This window comes from Parasteatoda tepidariorum, chromosome 5, assembly GCF_982258835.1.
Source record: "Parasteatoda tepidariorum strain Cologne lab strain chromosome 5, Ptep-v5.0, whole genome shotgun sequence".
Classification (NCBI taxonomy): domain Eukaryota; kingdom Metazoa; phylum Arthropoda; class Arachnida; order Araneae; family Theridiidae; genus Parasteatoda; species Parasteatoda tepidariorum.
Window position 1 is genome coordinate 74,948,125 of NC_141759.1, and position 18,761 is coordinate 74,966,885.

The 18,761-nt window shown below is 32.2% G+C and overlaps 1 long non-coding RNA gene across 1 annotated transcript; it reads left to right on the plus strand.

Annotated features, from left to right (window-relative positions):
- Positions 1 to 515: 515 nt before the first annotated feature.
- Positions 516 to 8,137, plus strand: LOC147809516 (uncharacterized). The gene is made up of 2 exons (XR_015433791.1): positions 516 to 660; positions 7,745 to 8,137. It is a non-coding gene; the product is annotated as an uncharacterized LOC147809516 (long non-coding RNA).
- The last annotated feature ends 10,624 nt before the right edge of the window (positions 8,138 to 18,761 follow it).

The window sequence follows — 18,761 nt, forward strand, 5'->3', positions numbered from 1 at the left end:
TGTTGAATTGTACGGCATGAATTTTTTTACATAAATTTTAAAAATATATAGCTTTACACGGCAAAATATAAAATTTGAGTGAAAACAGTCGAATTGTTCGTCAGAAATCGAATTTTTAAAATACGACATTTTTAAAATTCTATTTCACAGACATTATCCAGCTGGTTCATTGTCTTCTGAGTTGAGTCCAAAATTACAAGACAACGGAATTGAACAATGATAGTCGTAATCGCAAAATTGGGTCGGCTGTATCACACCGGTTTATAAATTATAAAATAATTTCGGATGGAATTTCTGATGGAATCCCCCATTAAATTTCTTACGCTTGCAAGGTCATGGAGCTACAATTAATATTTTAATATTCTAATCGGAAAGAGATTGCAATTTCGACTGCAAGAAAAATTTTTGTTACGAGCATGAAAATGAATTAATGAAAGCTTAGTAAAAATAATAAGATAACAGAAATAAGATAAGTTTTAGAATGAAAGCGTTTTCTGAATTTGAATGGATTTTCCGGTTTTGCCCCAGTGTTTTGACGCTTGAAATAATTACTATCTAAGTCAGAGGAAGAGTTAACTTGAATAAATATCACCCTAACTCAAAGAGAAGGTTTAGACAACTCATTCCGACATTCAAGAAAGATTCTTCTAAAATTTGAAGGTAATTATTTTAATTTTAAACATTTCATTTCAAACATTTTCAAAACTTCGTAACAGTGTTGACAAAATATTAAACTAATCTCCCTCTCTCTCTCTCTTTGTAATAATTTTTTCACTTTACGTTTTTTCGTTATAATTTTATATATATTCAATTGAATCAAACAAACTTTTTGGAGGAATTTAAGATTGGTTGCAAATTTTCAAAAAATTCGTTAAAAACTGCGTAAGTTATGAGTATTTAAGCTAGTTCTTTTATACATGCGCATACGCCAGTCAGTGTTGACAAAATATTAAACTAATCTCTCTCTCTCTCTTTGTAATAATTTTTTAACCTTACGTTTTTTCGTTATAATTTTATAGATATTCAATTGAGTCAAACAAACTTTTTGGAGGAATTTAAGATTAGTTGCAAATTTTCAAAAAAATTCGTTAAAAACTGCGTAAGTTATGAGTATTTAAGATAGTTCTTTTATAGATGCGCATATGTATCATACGCCAGTCAGTGTTGACAAAATATTAAACTAATCTCTTTCTCTCTCTCTCTTTGTAATAATATTTTAACCTTACGTTTTTTCGTTATAACTTTATAGATATTCAATTGAATCAAACAAACTTTTTGGAGGAATTTAAGATTAGTTGCAAATTTTCAAAAAATTCGTTAAAAACTGCGTAAGTTATGAGTATTTAAGCTAGTTCTTTTATACATGCGCATACGCCAGTCAGTGTTGACAAAATATTAAACTAATCTCTCTCTCTCTCTTTGTAATAATTTTTTAACCTTACGTTTTTTCGTTATAATTTTATAGATATTCAATTGAGTCAAACAAACTTTTTGGAGGAATTTAAGATTAGTTGCAAATTTTCAAAAAAATTCGTTAAAAACTGCGTAAGTTATGAGTATTTAAGATAGTTCTTTTATAGATGCGCATATGTATCATACGCCAGTCAGTGTTGACAAAATATTAAACTAATCTCTTTCTCTCTCTCTCTTTGTAATAATATTTTAACCTTACGTTTTTTCGTTATAACTTTATAGATATTCAATTGAATCAAACAAACTTTTTGGAGGAATTTAAGATTAGTTGCAAATTTTCAAAAAATTCGTTAAAAACTGAGTAGGTTATGAGTATTTAAGCTAATTCCTTTATACTGCGCATGCACTGAAAAAAATTAAAAAAAAATTTCATAATTTTGTAGTGAATCGTATTTGGCAACTAAGAAAAAAAAATTTGGTTTGAATTTCTTAAAAATTTAAAAAGTTTCAAACAATTTTCTAAGTAGTTTTCGTACTTTTCAAAAGAAAGCTAAAAGCGAGCAGGAGTTATTCACAAATTTTATTTTGTATCATGCGACAAAATATGAAAGCAAATCATAATTCTTTGCAATAATCGGGTCTCATTTTTAATAAATTTTGTTTAATTGTACAAGATAATATCTGTGGATAAACCCTTTATTGCTTTGAGCTTTCTTTGAAAAGTATAAAAACTACTTAGAAAAGTGTTTGAAATTATTAAGATATTCAAATTTGTGCATGCGCAGCGTAAAAGAACTAGTATAAATACTTATATCTTGCTCAGTTTTTAACGAACATTTTTAAAATTTTAAATCAACTATTTTATAATTGCTTTTAATTTTCTCCAAATATTGTGTTTAATTTCATTCCCAGGCCGTTGCCTATCGCCATTGTGGAACTCTAGTGTGAGGTAAATAAAGTACTTACCTAGGCATCAATGTAAAATTTAAAATGCGGCTGCCATCTAGATGAGAAATTCCAAAGATTTAAAACCTATTTTTTATTTGTTTTGGTGGTTTTACATTTTACATGTTTAAAATGAATTGATACAAAATGTATTTGCTAACATCAATATTTATTGATTTCGAGTGCTAAGTACTTAGAAATATTAAGTACACAAAGTGTCAGATATATTAAGTACAAAGTATACGCAATGGAATAAATAACACTTAATATTAGATAACATTTCTCTTTGTTTTCTGTTGCTTGATTTTTTTAAAGGATCCCGAACATTTTTCTCTTCGCTGATTTTAAATAGGCCATTGGTTTCCCTATCCAAGCAACAGTTACTTTTAAAGTGACCGTTTTTGTCTATTTTTTGTCGAAATGTGCAAGTTTAAAAATGTTATACACAACAGAGGGAGTGGCATAAAGGTTGTGCCAAACTTCTAGAGGAGTTTGGACACTTTATCATTATAAAAATGGTATAGGAGCCCATTTACGGAAATGTCCTCGTTCACCGTAAGGAGCGCTTCATTATTAGGAACAGTTTCATCTTGTGCATCATAATATGAAAGCGCCCCTAGCCGCTTGCGACGACATTTCAGGTGACAAGTTCCAATGGAATTTTAATCCTGATGATGTACCAGAAATGACATAGACGTTTTTCACAATTTACGCAAACCCCTTTTATATATAACACTTTTAAATCTATAGCTTCAGGAGCAAAACTAATTTCAGATTTAAAATCAGCACATCCGAATAAGGCAAGATCAAGTACTTTATTTTATAACCGTCGTTGAACAGCCGACCCAATAGTTTGGGTTTACGACCACTAATATTCAACTATGTTCCTTGAAATTTTGAACCCGATTCAGAAGACAAGGGAACTCCTGGATCATGTATTGGGAGAAATTTTTCCTTCATCGAGGACTTTTTGATGAAACTAACCCGCCTTTGCGTTACTTAGAGAGGAAGACAACGAGAACTTCCCACGGTTAGCCTGACGGCACTGCGACTCTAACCCATGATCCGTCTACCACTTAGGATATTTCACGTCAGCACTGTGGTCGATGCGAGTCGGATGCGGATTCGTATCCATCGGTGGGATTCGAACCCGGTTCACCCACCTCATTGGAAGGCGAACGCTCTATCCCCTGAGCCATCGCGGCTCAAGATCAAGTTCTTTGTATAAATGCAACAAAAAATGTATTCCCCTCTGTAATCATAACAATGTTTATTTTAATCAATGCTTAAACCTAATATATACAAACACCGATTTTTCCCATTTTAACAGAAGATCTTGTGTTAAATATTTAAGGTCGTTGCAATATTTTACCTCTTGTTTATTAAATTAGTAAATATGATTTACAATAACTTTCACCGCTACGTTGCAAAAACAATTTTAAAAAATATGTAAGACCTAATAATCGCGTGAGGAATTTTTAAATGCTGACATAACTACACAAACTTTGCTTTATTTGAAAAGTTTAGTGGAAGAACCAGGTAAGTGCTATTTTTAAGGATATTTAAGAATCAGAGAAAATAAAATAAGGTGATTGCATCAATATGGGCATGTTTAATGTAACAGAACTGTTTTTACTTTCACTTTAATTTTAACGTAACTGATCCATATTAATTTTGAGTATGCTTGCTTGAATTTTACTTCAAATTAGTCTGTTGTAAATAAAATAAGGCAAAGAATTATTAGCCTTGTCTTCTAATAAATCTTTAATAAAATAGTTCGGGGATCACTTTTTTTTCTTGCCTTGATTATAGTATCTCGGAAAATGTCACTTGCCTGCCTCTTCCACAAAGCTTTTAAATTATTTTTATACAGTTGCTTTGAATATTGAGTGAATGTGCAACTTCTGGGCTGGCTCATATTTGTTTACAATTAATACTCGCTAGTTTATAATTATTATATTCCAACTATATTTAAAACAATACTGTTCAAAAGACAAATTACTACCTTCAGTAAGTATTTTTAATATTTTTTTAATAGAAAAAAATATTTTATTAACAAATGTAATAAAATGTCAGCTTAACCTTTCTGCATTTCGAGTATTTTAAAATGGTGCTTGAACTAATTTAAGCACTAATACATTTAAAACACATAATACAGTCTTCTTTTTATGTAATTTTTGAAATTCTTGAAATAATCTGGTTAGTAATTATTAAGGTATAGAAATTTTTAATTTTAGATTGGTGTCTTTTGATGTCTTCTAAGATAAATCATCGGAGGGCAAGGGGTTAAAAGCAAAGGCATTAATAGAATATTGGAAGTTCTAATTTTAAACTTCTATAAAAATAATAAAATTCTATCGGTAATCAACATGCTGCACTTAAAAATAAAATGAAAAATATTGAATGATTAATTTGACAAAATTTTTCTTGATATAATAACTAAACGAATATAATAAAAAAAAGAGCTTTTAAATAAATTTTTTTAAAAAACTAATCCTTAAGAAAAATTTCGTTGTTTACCACGATACAAAATTCTTCCCTACAGTTTGTGTCAATAAAACAGATCAAATATTTCGGCAAGATGCATATTATCATCCAATTACTTTTGCTGAAAATATGACGTTTTCTCATGACGATAATACCTACTGTTTTTTTGATCTAAACTTAATGTAAAATTTAAAAACTATGTAAGAAATTTAATTTTTTTAAATCATAATGGATTACCACTCTCGTTGATATTTACTGTGTAATATGCCATTTGTAATGTGATGATATTTACAGTATATTTCAATGAAATATTTCTATTTTAAAATTTGACTGAGGACATCACACTAATAACAGCACACTATTGCAGTGATGCAACATATTCCCGACATCACTAGCATATACATAACCTCATTTTCACAATACCAGCGTATCTCAAGTTCATAATTTTACAATATAGTCTTATCACTCTACTGCATATAATTGCATAGTCAGAACCTCAATGATCCACATGAATACTCCTTTACTTCATTTGCATTCCACAACCTCATCGAAGCTCCAACCTCATTAACCTCAAGATGGTAGGGAAAAGGGCCACAAGCGGCCTCAGGTGACCAGATATTTCATACAGTTCAGTTCAGTTTAATATTTACAGTATCGCTAATCAGCCACCAAATAGACCTTAAAAATTTCTACAGCAACTATCAAAGCAAACATGATGGATGGGATAGGGACCTCTGCGGGGCTCAGGTGCCCAGCTCAAAGAAGAAAAGATATTTACAGAATATTTACAGTATCACTAATGATATTTACAGTATAACCGCCCTACGGTCTGATAAATATTCTATTTATTTCTAATTGCAGTACATCACATAAAACTTAATCTGGGTGTTGACATAGGAAAACTTAATTAGCGGTGAAGAATAAGAGACAAAAATGGATAATTTATAATACAATTGTCATCATTTTTATATGTTTGTTTTGTAAGAATATAATCTTTGTGAATTCTCTGCCCTCTTAAATCTTTAAATATAAAAGTAGAGCTTTAAAAAATTTATGTTCGAATACCATGCTTGATTTGAAACCAATATGTTCATGCAATAAGGCAAAACACCACAATGCTGACGTAAAATATCCTCAGTGGCAGACGGAACATGGGTTAAAGTCCCTTTGCCGTCAGACTAACCATGATTAGATTTTCGTGATTGTATCGTGATTAGGTTTTCGTGATTGTTTCTTCATGTAATGCAAATGCGGGTTGATTCCATCAAAAAGTCCTCCACGATTGCAAAATTCTCCTAATACTTGATTTAGGAGTTCTCTTGTCATTTGGATTGGGTTCAAAATTGCAAGGTTACGACGAAATTGAACATTGATAGTGGAAACTCAAAATATTGGAACGGCTGTTCAACGATGGTTATAAAATAAAATAAACATACCGCCAATCTGGAGAATATGGTCTTAAAAGTTTATAAAGAAAAGAGGTCGAAATTTGGGCCTTTTGCTGTTTATTTTTGTTTAATTCGCTATCTACCGTTCTCATAACGCAAATCTGTCAAAAAATATTTTTTACACAATCATAAAGTTTGTTTATTTGAAGATAATTCCGTGTTAAAAACTATTTCTTATAATCACTATTTTTTGTACGCCGGGGTAGCCTGGTCGGTAGGGCGCTGGATCCATGTCCGAGAGTTCGTGGGTTCGAACCCCACTGGACGAAGACTTCCCGTGTAGTAAAGTGACAGATGCACGTTAAATCTGTCGAGTTGCAAAAGTCCTCCATGTTCCCATAACAAATCAAGACCTCTGGGGGTACTGGATTGGAGATCGATTGTTCTCTGATTCAGGTCAAAATTACAATCTGTGGATGAATGAATGAATGTATGAATGGGTCCGCCCTATAAACGGGTGTGACGTATGGTGTGGCAGAAGTCGAATTCTTGGCCATAGATAGCGCCACTGGAAAACAAGAACAATCGCACCCCCTCTGCCTAAACAGGCATACGTCAACAACAACAACTATTTTTAGTATTGTTTTTGTGTTGTTAATTTGCTTACAGTTGAAAAATTTTGAATTGTAAGGTGTAAAATTTTACATTAATTTAATCTGCATAATTTTAAATGGTAAATCTGGCATTTGAAGGAAATCGGTCGAATAAAAAATTAAAAAAAAAGAGTAGGGAATTGGCTGAAATATAGAAACTTCTTTGATATGGCGAAATTCGCAAAAAGGGAGACTAACATTGAGGGACCCAGGCTTTCAACCACTCTCCTGTACAAACTAATTCGACAATATGTTCCCGATTGCAATTATTCTACGGTCAAAAATCGAAATCTGCCAAAAAAGAGGTATGTTTATTTAGTTAAAGTATGTTTTTAATTCTGATTTCAAACCTAATTATACCGCTTGCGCTAATTAAATAAATTCTGTTACAAAGAACAAGTACAGAAATGGACATACCTCAATGTCAAAACAGTAAACACCAAACAGTGTTTAGACATTATTATATATCTCCGCTTGACCAACAGAGGGCACTGTGATCATGCACAATATTTATGATTATGTACAACTTCTGTGGCAGGCAACGGGTTGAAATGGAAGGTTAGATAGGGTTGTATAACAAGTGTCACACCATCATATGTATTGGTTTTTATTGTTTACGTTCTTAAATTTGATTGTTATTAAAGAAGGCCTTTTCACCATAGCATTCTACACTGTACCATTTAGCAAAAGACATAAAATGCTTGCAAAATGCGTAGTAGTTTGCAGCCTTGGCACTTGAAAATCCGACTATTAGATCAAAAATTCGGTATTTCTTTTCTTTTTTTTTCTTTCAGCACACTGTTCATGCATACAATTTAATAACTACTTTTATATTAATTAACTTTTTGTTTACTTTAGGAAATGATGAAAAAAGTCGGTTTGATTGCAATTATTTTTCTTCTGAGCATCGTCTTGCCCTATGAGATTCACTGCACATCTCTTTCAAATGCACTAGGCAATATTTTACAACATCCTCATGATTATGGCAGAAGAGAGACTTTACGACGATACGAGAGGCAAGTAGTCGCCACACCATATGGCTATCCCAGAAGATTGTGCACTATTTACGGATGTGGCTGCACTCCACGTCCTAAAGCCAGATGTTGCAAAGGATACAGATACGACAGATATAGCAGAAAATGTAAAGCAATTCTTTAAAAGAAATGCTAATGATGAGGAAAGCGATGGCGATAGTTCTTCGCATTTTGTAAACAATTCACGTTTGAAAAAAATTAAATGGAAGAAAAGTTATATTTTGTTTTTATATGGATCTTCAGAACTGAAGAGTTAAATTTTACTTTACTTTTACTTTATTTACAAAAATTGGGCACCTGGGCCACTCAGCGGCCCCTATCTCATACATCTAGAAATTTACAGAAAATTTATAGTAATAACATTTTGAATTTAGCAGTCGATGTGGTAGCTAATAGAAAAACAAGCACTTTGCTTGAGTAAATATAACATTTGAATATCTGATTCATCGTATCTAAGTTGACATATATAAATATAAACATAATTTGACATATATATACATAAGTTGACATAAATAAATATTAACATAAATTGATACATATTTCACTAATTAAATTTCTATATTTTAACTAGCACATATTTAATTATGGCATACATTGAAGTTCATTCGAATACATTGTGGTAGTCATAAAAAAAATCAAGCAATTTGCTTGTGAAATAATAAAACAATGAAAAAATTAAATATGACACATTGACGTTTTTACATAACATTAAAAATATTGATTGTAGACTTAAATTAAAAATAAAGATAAATCATGATTTGATATGCACAGTAATTGATTTTTGAAAAATGAAAGACATAATTGATGAAAATGAAAGTGCTTTACTTACTTTATTTATAAAAAATTGGGCACCTGGGCCGCACAGCGGCCCCTATCCCATACATCTAGAAATTTACATATGTTTAAAGTGATAACATTTTGAATTTAGCAGTCGATGTGGTTGCTAATACAAAATTACAAGCACTTTGCTTGGGTAAATAAACATTTGAATATCGAAACTAAATTTACGCATATAAATATAAACATAATTTGAAATATGTATACATAGGTTGACATAGATAAATATAGTAGATATAACATTTGAATATCGAATCTAAATTGACATATATAAATATAAACATAATTTGAAATATATATACATAGGTTGAGAAAATGAAAGTACATGTTTTTGTTTTAAATATGAATAATTTGAACCATAAGTCATTATGGTAATTACAATTCAATAATTAAAGCGATAATAAATAAGCAAAAATTAATTTGATTTCTATCACTTTTTACATTTTTAGCCACCCATAGCATCCCTGTAAATACTGATATTTCAACTAATGAAGTATTGTTCTTAATGTATTTTTTTCACACTAAATCGAATGAAACCAAACTCGAAACCATAGAACGAAAAGTTTTGAAGATATAAAAGCTTTATGTGCAAAACGTACTTATTTGTACTTGTACATATTACATTGCATTACTATCTAGACAAGTAAAATAATGTTTCGAATGTACTTTTTCACTCTGAATTGATTGAGACTATACACTAGTCTTTAGAACGCATAATTTAAAAATTACAAGCGTTTTAATGTCTGAAAAATAATTCCGCCCCGTAATTATGTATGCACATTATCCAAGAGCTATCTGAACATGTAAGGACTTTTTTTGATATAACTGTTTACGATGAATTGAACGAGATCAATCTCAAGACAATTGGACAAATAGTTTAGAAGTTATAGAATATGCATGAAAAAAAAAGAAAAAAGAACAAGCGTATTTTAATGAGGGATTCTTTACTTACTCGTTCTAATGACCCGAATCAAGCTTTGTTTACCTTACTTGAAAAGTTGGTACTCCGTTCCATAAAGGTACTTCTTTTACAGATCCCCTCTTACTTGAAATTAGTTTAAACTCCAGCTAGAGTGCACTGGCTAGCCAATTTCTTGGCTGTTGTGCAACCCTGAATAAACAACCTTTTCGTGGCGGAACCTCAATGTTCATCAGCAATTGTGAAAAAAAATAGATTGTGTTTTTTGTTGAAAAAGAACTGTTATTAACACGTTGAATGCCACGCTAATTTTACATGGCTTGCCCGTCTGGCCAAACGGTAAATAACTACTAACTAAATTTGCAAATTAGACAAAATTTGCTAGTTTTTTTTAAATGGTTTAGCATTACATATCTGAAAAAGTGGTGAATTATATAAGCTTACGAATTGTTTAGAAATAGAGGTGGATAAAAATCTACTAAATTGAATTTATTAAACCAAGAATCACAATTAATAAACTCCCACTTGAAAATATTTATTCGCTGTCCGGAGCAAGTTGCAGCGATGCCAACTTGCTCCGGACAGCAAAGATATATTTTAAAGTGGTAGTTTATCAATTGTGATTCTTGGTTTAATAAATTCAATTTAGTAGATTTTTATCCACCACTATCTCTAAATAATTCGTAGACTTATTTATTTCACCACTTTATAGTACTCATGTCATGCTATACCATACCTGCCAACTCTTCCGGAAGATTTTATTTTCATATTTAAAGTGGTAGCAATATTCAGGTTATTCCAATTAACTTTTTGAATTATAATGATAATTATAAATGAGTTTGACCACCACTACATAAATATATGAAAGCATAATAATCCTTGCGCAAGCGAATTTCAACGGGATCAAAATGTAAATATATTTTTGAGTCAGATTGTTTTTCATTTATTGTTTTACAACCACTCTGAAAATCCAATCTCGGAAAGAGTGAAAGTTGGCAGGTATGTTATACCTTTTAAAAAGCAAGCAAAAATAGTCAAATATCTTCAAAATTTACTTTGTAGTTATTTACCGTTTTTTAAATTATTTTGGCGTGTCCGGAGCAGTTGGCATCTCTGAAGTTGACATCTCTATATAAGTAAAACTATTTTTGTGTGTTCTATATTGCATTAATTTCCTCAATCATTTTAGTAACGATAATAATACAGAAAAATGGAAAATTTAATCGAATAATGTGTTTCTAATAATCTTGGCTTCGCCGGTCACCGGTGACCCCCATGGTGACACGAACAAACTCAGTGCCGGTCACCGGTTACTCCCATGGCATTCAACGTGTTGATGCTGAGAATGGTTATCAGGGAAGCATATTTCGTAAATATATATACAGGGTGTCTATAAAAGAACTCCGGGGTTTTAAAAATTCATATCTCACTAACTATAAAAGATAGCAAAATTTAGTCGATTTCTCTGAAAAGAGTAGCTCAAAAAGTTTTACTCATACCAATTGGGAATGTTTGTATCAACTGTTGGCGGCGCTGCAGGGCGTTGACCTTGAAATGACGTCGCGAAATTTGAAATGATGGCGACTCCGCAACAAAAGGCTCAATGTGTTATTTGGCTCATAGAAACGAAGTCTTTAGTTACCCTACAAAGAAACTTTCGACGTAACTATGGTGTTAACCCGCCTTCTGACAAAAACCATTTGTCAATGGTTCAGTGCATTTAAGGAAACAGGAAGTGTTTAGAAGCAAAAGTTGCCGGGTAGGCCGAGTGTGTCTCAAGAGAAAGTGGACAGAATCCGAGCTTCATGCCTTCGAAGCCCTAAGAAATCGTTGACAAGATGCAGCCTGGAGTTGGGGTTACCAAGATCTCAGGGAACGAATAGTCAATTGTGTGGCAACCGTCCCCACAGACATGCTCTCCAGGACATGGAAAGAGGTAGAATACCGTTTAGACGTCTGCCGTGCCACTAACGGGGCTCATATAGAACTTTACTAAGTGTTAAAAAAAACTTGATAATATAAGCTTTTCAGTCATGTATAAAACATGTATGTATGTTTTTTATTTCATTAAAATATTTTGCCTCAAAACCCCGGTGTTCTTTTATAGACACCCTGTATACATATATACACAGATGGATCAAAAAATTCTGCATCAAGCACTTCTATACTAACTTTATGTAGAGTCTGTTTATGGAAAGAACTGCACTCGCCGTTCGTCTGAAGCTGTGGTGGTGACCATGGTTAAGAGGTGTAACTATTTCATGTTGTGGTGTAGAGTCAATGCTAAAGACAGGTATCTTTGCGGGTCGGCAAGAGAGAATCAGGGGAAAGAGAAACTTCCCTCATTGAAATGAGCATAGCAACAGAGTTCCTTAGACGGTGTGACGAGGAAAAAAATAGAGGAACTTTAAACAACCTCTCTTTCAGCAGCAAGTGTTTTGAAAGATTTTACATGGCTTAACTGCTGGCGCAATTCGAAAGATCATGTCTGAAGCTTTTAGAAATGAAGTACTTTCTACCCATGTAATATTTGCATCTATCAAAAAGAGCTTAGGAAGTTAAAAACTTTTTTCCTATTTCAATGCCGAATGTTAGACTTTCTCTCCTCATTTTGGTCGATCCAAATTTTGCATGTGCAAATATGACGCCATTTCTAAAATTTCACGCATGCTATTTTGCCAACTTTTGACAAGAGCGTACCTTGCCATGGTGGCTCAGGGAATAGGGTGCTCGTCTCCCAATGAGGTAACCCGGATTCGAATTCCAGCAATGGCTGGTTGATACGAATAACGCAAGCGGCACCTTTCAAATCGAGCAAACAGTCTAGCAATGTAAAATCCTCTAAAATGTTTGCTGCTAAAAGAGATATCATTTAAGTAGAGTTAATATAAAAGTGTTTGCACATTTTTGTCCGACCCCTGCATACATTAAAATTTAGCTGCCTTTTTTTCATTAAAATTTTTTTTTCGAAATATTAAAAATTTAATATTTATATAATATTGATTGTATAGTATATGAATAAAATTGATTGGATAAATAATTTCTGTTTTCGAAATTCAGTAGTGAATAAAGTTGTAGTTATAGTTCCTTTACGTCGCCCTAGAGCTGCACAATGCATACCTGCCAACGTTCATTCTTTTGGAGAATGGATTTTCAGAGTAGTTGTAAAACAATAAACGAAAAACAATCTGACTCAAAAATATATTTATATTTTGATCCCGCTGAAATTCGCTTGCGAAAGGATTATTATGCTTTCATATATTTATTGTAATTATTTATATGTAGAGGTGGTCAAACTCATTTATAATTATCATTATAATTCAAAAGGTTAATTGGAATATTCTGAATATTGCTACCACTTTAAATAAGAAAATAAAATCTACCGGAAAATCCGGAAGAATTGGCAGGTATGACAATGGGCTATTGGCGACGGTCTGAGTATGGCTGAAAGCCCTTATATAGCAAGACGGAAAAGATGAAAAACTGGTACGTATCCGTAACTACCAAGATTTCCTTAGGATTTGAGCATATATATAAATCTGCTTCGCTTCTACGATAAAATAGACCATATATACCCTCCAACTGCTACGGAATTTCCGTAGTTTCAGAAATCTTCTTTTCAGACGGTAGCAAAATTAATGTCTTAATATTTAAAAAAAATTAATTTTAGCGTAACTTGTCCACTATTACTTATAAAAGTGCAGGCCATATGGCTAGATTCTTAAGTTCTGATAAAAGTTTTATGAGAGATCCATTTGCTTTAAAAATTTCTACTTTGGTTCGCTACCACTAGAGAGAATTATTTTCAAAATCTTCATAAGTCGGACCATACCTGCCAACTTTTAATCCCTTCCATTATCATTTTTCCCAGTGGTATTAAAATGGAATTAAAACTTCAAATTTAAGCAAACGAATACGTTGTATTTGAGAAAACTTAAGTTGACTACCATGATAGTAACGCATATTAATATATGTGCTTAATTTTTGTAAGAATAGTGGAGATCAATATCATTTAAAAATTAAGATTATAATAGAAAAAATAGTATATAATTATTACCACTTTAAATATGAAAATAAAATCTTCGGGAAAATCCGGAAGAGTTGGCAGGTATGATAGACAATGTTAAATAGTTTAAATAAAGAATAAGTTAACTCCTCCCAAAAACTAGCTATTACTGAAATGGTTTTACTACCAGCCTTTTCTCTTTTCCGTCTCGCTTTCATCCCTGGGTCTGAGAAACATCCATGAGGATGATCCGAAGACATGGTGTCACAATTTTGATCCTCTGCGGAGAGCATGGCACCCCCGCTTCGGTAGCCCGACGACCTGCACACGAAGTCGAGCACTTTACGGTAGAACAGTTTAACGAGGACCAATACCGCACACCCTCGGTCCCTACGTAGATTGATTCAAGTGGTCACCCCAGTAGTGAATTAAAAAAAAAAAAGAAATTCTAGGACTCCCTTATGACCTTTCCACGAAACCTAGGGTTCAGAGAAACATCAGTTGAGGACCAGTGTTCTATATATCTGGCGAGAGGAGTTCTTTAGTAGAGCAGACAGTACATGGGAATCATGGCGTATTTCTACAAAAACGCTCTTTTACATAGTTCGTGGCTTATTATTATGATTCCCTAAGTCCTTTAATTGCTATACTATTTATTAGAAGAACAGAAATACTGTCCTTCAAAGACAACGCTTGGTGCTAACGAGTTAAGATTAGAGGGTTACGTTCCAATCCGAATTCAACGGCGTAGTTTGTTTCTAAGGATAGTGGATCCATTGTGATAAAGCGAAAACGTCTGATTTTACGAACAGAAATTGCGCTTGATGAAATATTTCTGAATTATGAAGATGAGAATCTGTCTTATCAACAACAATAGGAGCACGCAATCTTGAACAAAGAGGGTATTATTATTCCTCAAAGGACTTGGCTTCAGATTTATAGTTTTGCTGCCATCCACTTCGGACAAAAATGCAATAACTTGTGTGTCTAATGGTGGCAAATGAGAAAGGTAAAGCATTTAAAAGGTGGAAGAAATGATTTCCAAGCCACAGTTGCCCTTATAAAACTTTGTAATAAAATTCCAAATATACTTTGTCGTAAAAATTTTATATTGTCGTAACCTAGTCTCCAACTCGCAAGAATTTTTGCGAGAGTTTTTATTGTTATATTCAATGAGCTAATTTAATTTTTATAGTTTAGTATTTGATTTCTGATTTAATAAATATGACCACGTACGAATAATCGCAATAAAAATTATTTGTATTACATTTGAGCGAGGTAATTTGGGAAAGTTTAGAATATTTTTTAATCATCCTGACACGAATTGCAGTGTGCTCACATTACCGTCAGGCTAATTAATAAATAAATTTGTCATAGCTCAATAAGCCGAAATTCTATGAGGTAGTTTGTAATAAGTGCAGAGAAGTGAAGATTGATAGTAAACAACCTTATTGAAAGCTTAATTCAAAATGCTTCAGAAAATTAAGTCTAATCTTGCAATTCTCTTACATTTTCTAATTAGCCTAAAGGCATACAAACTTATTGAAATAAGCCTAAATAATATCAGATAGATTAAAAAATTCTGACTATTTTTAAAAAAAATTAGCCTAGACATGACAAAATGTCGATGTCATTGGTAAAGAGCTGGATTTTTTAATTAGCCTATATTTTTAGAAATTTATTTAAAACACCTTCTGATCTCTTACGACATTAAAATGGGTAGAAGCCGCGATGGCTCAAAACATAGAGCACGCGTTTCCGAATGGGGGGATCCTGGTTCGAATCCCAGCTATGTTAGTCGATATGGACTCTGCTCCAACCTCCCTCTGACCACAGTGCTGGTCTAAAATATCCTCAGTGGTTGACGGATCAGGAGGTCAAATCTCAGGCTAACCGTGGGAGATTTTCATGGTTCTCCTCTCCATGTAACGAAAACTCGTGTATAATCTATAAAAAAATGTCCTCCGCGAAGGCTAATTTGTTTCAAATCTTGATCCGAGAGTTCCCTTGCTTCTAGGTTGCGTTCAAAATTACAAGTTCATTACAAAGTTCAATAGGTCGTAGTGGCTCAGGAAATGGAGCTCACGCCTCCCAATAAATGAGAATATCGTTTCCCTCAAGGAGAATCAATTTTCGAATCCTAGCAGGCCGATGCGGATTCTTAATTATCATTAAATTACAACACACTCCCCCCTCCCCCCGATGAACTCACAGGAGTTCATCAAGGGTAGAGAACAAAGTTAACTTAAACATTCTTTTTTTAACTCTGAAAAACATAAAAAATACTAAATATGTATAGTTATGAACAACAATAATGATGATAATTAGAGCCCGGATTTTGATGACCTAAAAAATCTAAACTAATGCCCTTAAAAAGTGCAAAAAAAGGCCCTTAAAAAGGGCAAAAAATGCCCTTAAAATGCAAAAATTGCTCAAAAAATGCCTTAAATAAAGCAAAAATATTGAATTAAAAAAATGTTTTGCTCTTTAAAATTATTATGAGTCATTTAAAAACTTTAAAGCAATGCAATACTTGTTCTACGTTCATTAAAGTTTGAAAAATATGTTTTATATCCTAAAATAACAAAAAAAAAAAGGAAAATATATTGACACCAAAATATTTTTATTTTGTATAAAAACTTTAATGGATATAACAACTTCCATCTCATAATATTACTAAATATCAGAATTACATTGGATTATTAAATGTTTTTTGATAATTTGAAATGTAAACGAGCGTCTCTTGTCTGAAAGTAAATTTTCATTCCTGCAGAAGCTTTTTTCAACGTCTACTGATGTTATAGGTGCGTACTTGAAAAAGACGGTCTCACTTACTGACAATAATTCTTCTTCAATTTGAAAAGATTTTGCTTCACCTGTTAATATCCTAGAGATTTTCTTCATTGTTTGGAAGCCAGTGTAATAATGAAAATTGATAAAAAATAATAAAAATTGGAAAAAATTAACAAAAAACTTTAAAAAACGCATTAAAATGCAAAATATGACCCAAAATTTAAAGAAAAATGCCCTATAAATCTAAAAAAATGCTCTAAAAGACAAAAAATGTCCAAAAATGCAAAAATAATGCAAATGTCATCAATATCCGGGCCTTTATGATAATGTACTGAAAGTATAATGTAAATTTACATTAAAATATTAATAGAATATTAAGTTTGAAGTTCCAAATTATATAGAAGTTGAACTGGACGTTTAATAACTGATATATCAGTTTTTACTTTGCATGCTCTAACCTTGCCGTCTCTTCCAGGAAAAAATTCCAAAATTTTACCAAGTTTCCAAAAATTGCGTGGTAGAAAATCATCCTTAATTATAACTATATCGTTAACGTTAAAGTTAGGTACATTATTCTTAATCAAACTTAAATGTGCTGATCTTAAATTTAGGAGATACTCATTTTTCCACCTTGACCAAAAAGATTTCATTAATCTCTCACGCAGTGGCGTACACAAGGGAGGGGTTTAAACACCCCCCTTGAGCTCAGACAAAATGGCAAAAATAAAAATTTTAGTAGAAATTATGCGAGCTATTATTTTGTAAGACTATATATATTTTTTAATGTGTCTTATGCCTACTTTTTTTTCTCATGGTATTTCTCAGAATACAGAAAAAACATTTACTATAATAGGGTTGTACTTTTGAAACCAAAATCACGTGATATATATATATATATATATATATATATATATATATATATATATATATATATATATATATATATATATATATATATATATATATATATATATATGCTGTTCTTGGATCTTTAGGATGTCAAAAGGCAAGAATTTAACAATTTTTAATTACTTTGAGAAAAAATCACGACCTGAAATTAGTGAGGTGACAGCATCTAGTACCAATGCAAGTTTTTCTGTTGTACAGAAATGTGATACTTCAGTTGAAGAAAACGTTTCTAGCATAACAAAATCTGATGAATGTGAAAGTGGCCCTCAAAGTGTTACTTCTCACCCATATGACATTGGACTTTTTTCTGAAGATATTACATTATGTTCTTAAACTTAAAAAATCAAATCAAAATTTAACTAAACAATTTTGGTTAAATGTTGTCAAAAAGTCAAAATTGTCCAGCTGTCTAAATTAGGGAAATAATAGTGCTTTATTACAGACTCGAATTTCTTTTAGTAGTTTCAGAAAATTAAGAACACCCCCCTTGAAAAAATTCTGCGTACGCCCCTGCTCTCACGATAATTATGAGCTTTAATTAAAGTTTTCCTGGAAGAGAAATTCGTATCAAGGTTAAGCCTGACTGATTGTAGACAAGCAATTCTTTTTCCTATAAGGAAGTGTGCAGGAGCAGTCAAAGCACATAGCTCCTCAGCATCAGTCCCAATATAAGTTATTGGACGCGAGTTCAGAATAGCTTCTGTTTCCACCAGCAAAGTTTCCAGTTCGTCAAAAGTTAGCGAAGTTTTTCCTATAGTCTTTCTCAATGCAGTTTTTACCGATCGAATTAGTCTTTCGTAAAAACCACCCCACCAAGCGGCCTTTTCTACAATATATCTCCATGTAATTCCATGGAGAGCGTAGAATTTTTGAACACATATTTCTTTGACGAAACCCCTTACTGCACGGGCTAGCTCGCCAAAAAAGATATTTAAACCAAGAATAACAAATCTTGGTATATATATCTTTCTTTTCAGAAAAATTGTTTATGAATAAGCACTTAAAATTTATGTAGGCGCTCAAATTGGTTATGATGTTTTTAATCCAGTCTTCCTCAATGAAAAATATTATTTACTAGATTTAGTTAATCTTTTTGCTTTTAACTCGCTAAAATATTACTTTGCAACCCCCAATGCACTTATTAATTAGCATATTTTAGTCACCCCCTCGAACTATTAAGACTGAGTCCCAGAACGTGAAGATCCGATCATTAGATCGAAAGTTATTCAGGACGGCCCTTTTTTTCTTTTGGCGCATTGTACATAATTTTGACAAGAAATTGGAAAATATATGTATTGTCTCCCAGTCGATAAACAATATTGAAGGGGGGAAAAATAATGAGAAAAATGCTATAAATAAAGAAAAAAAATAATGAGC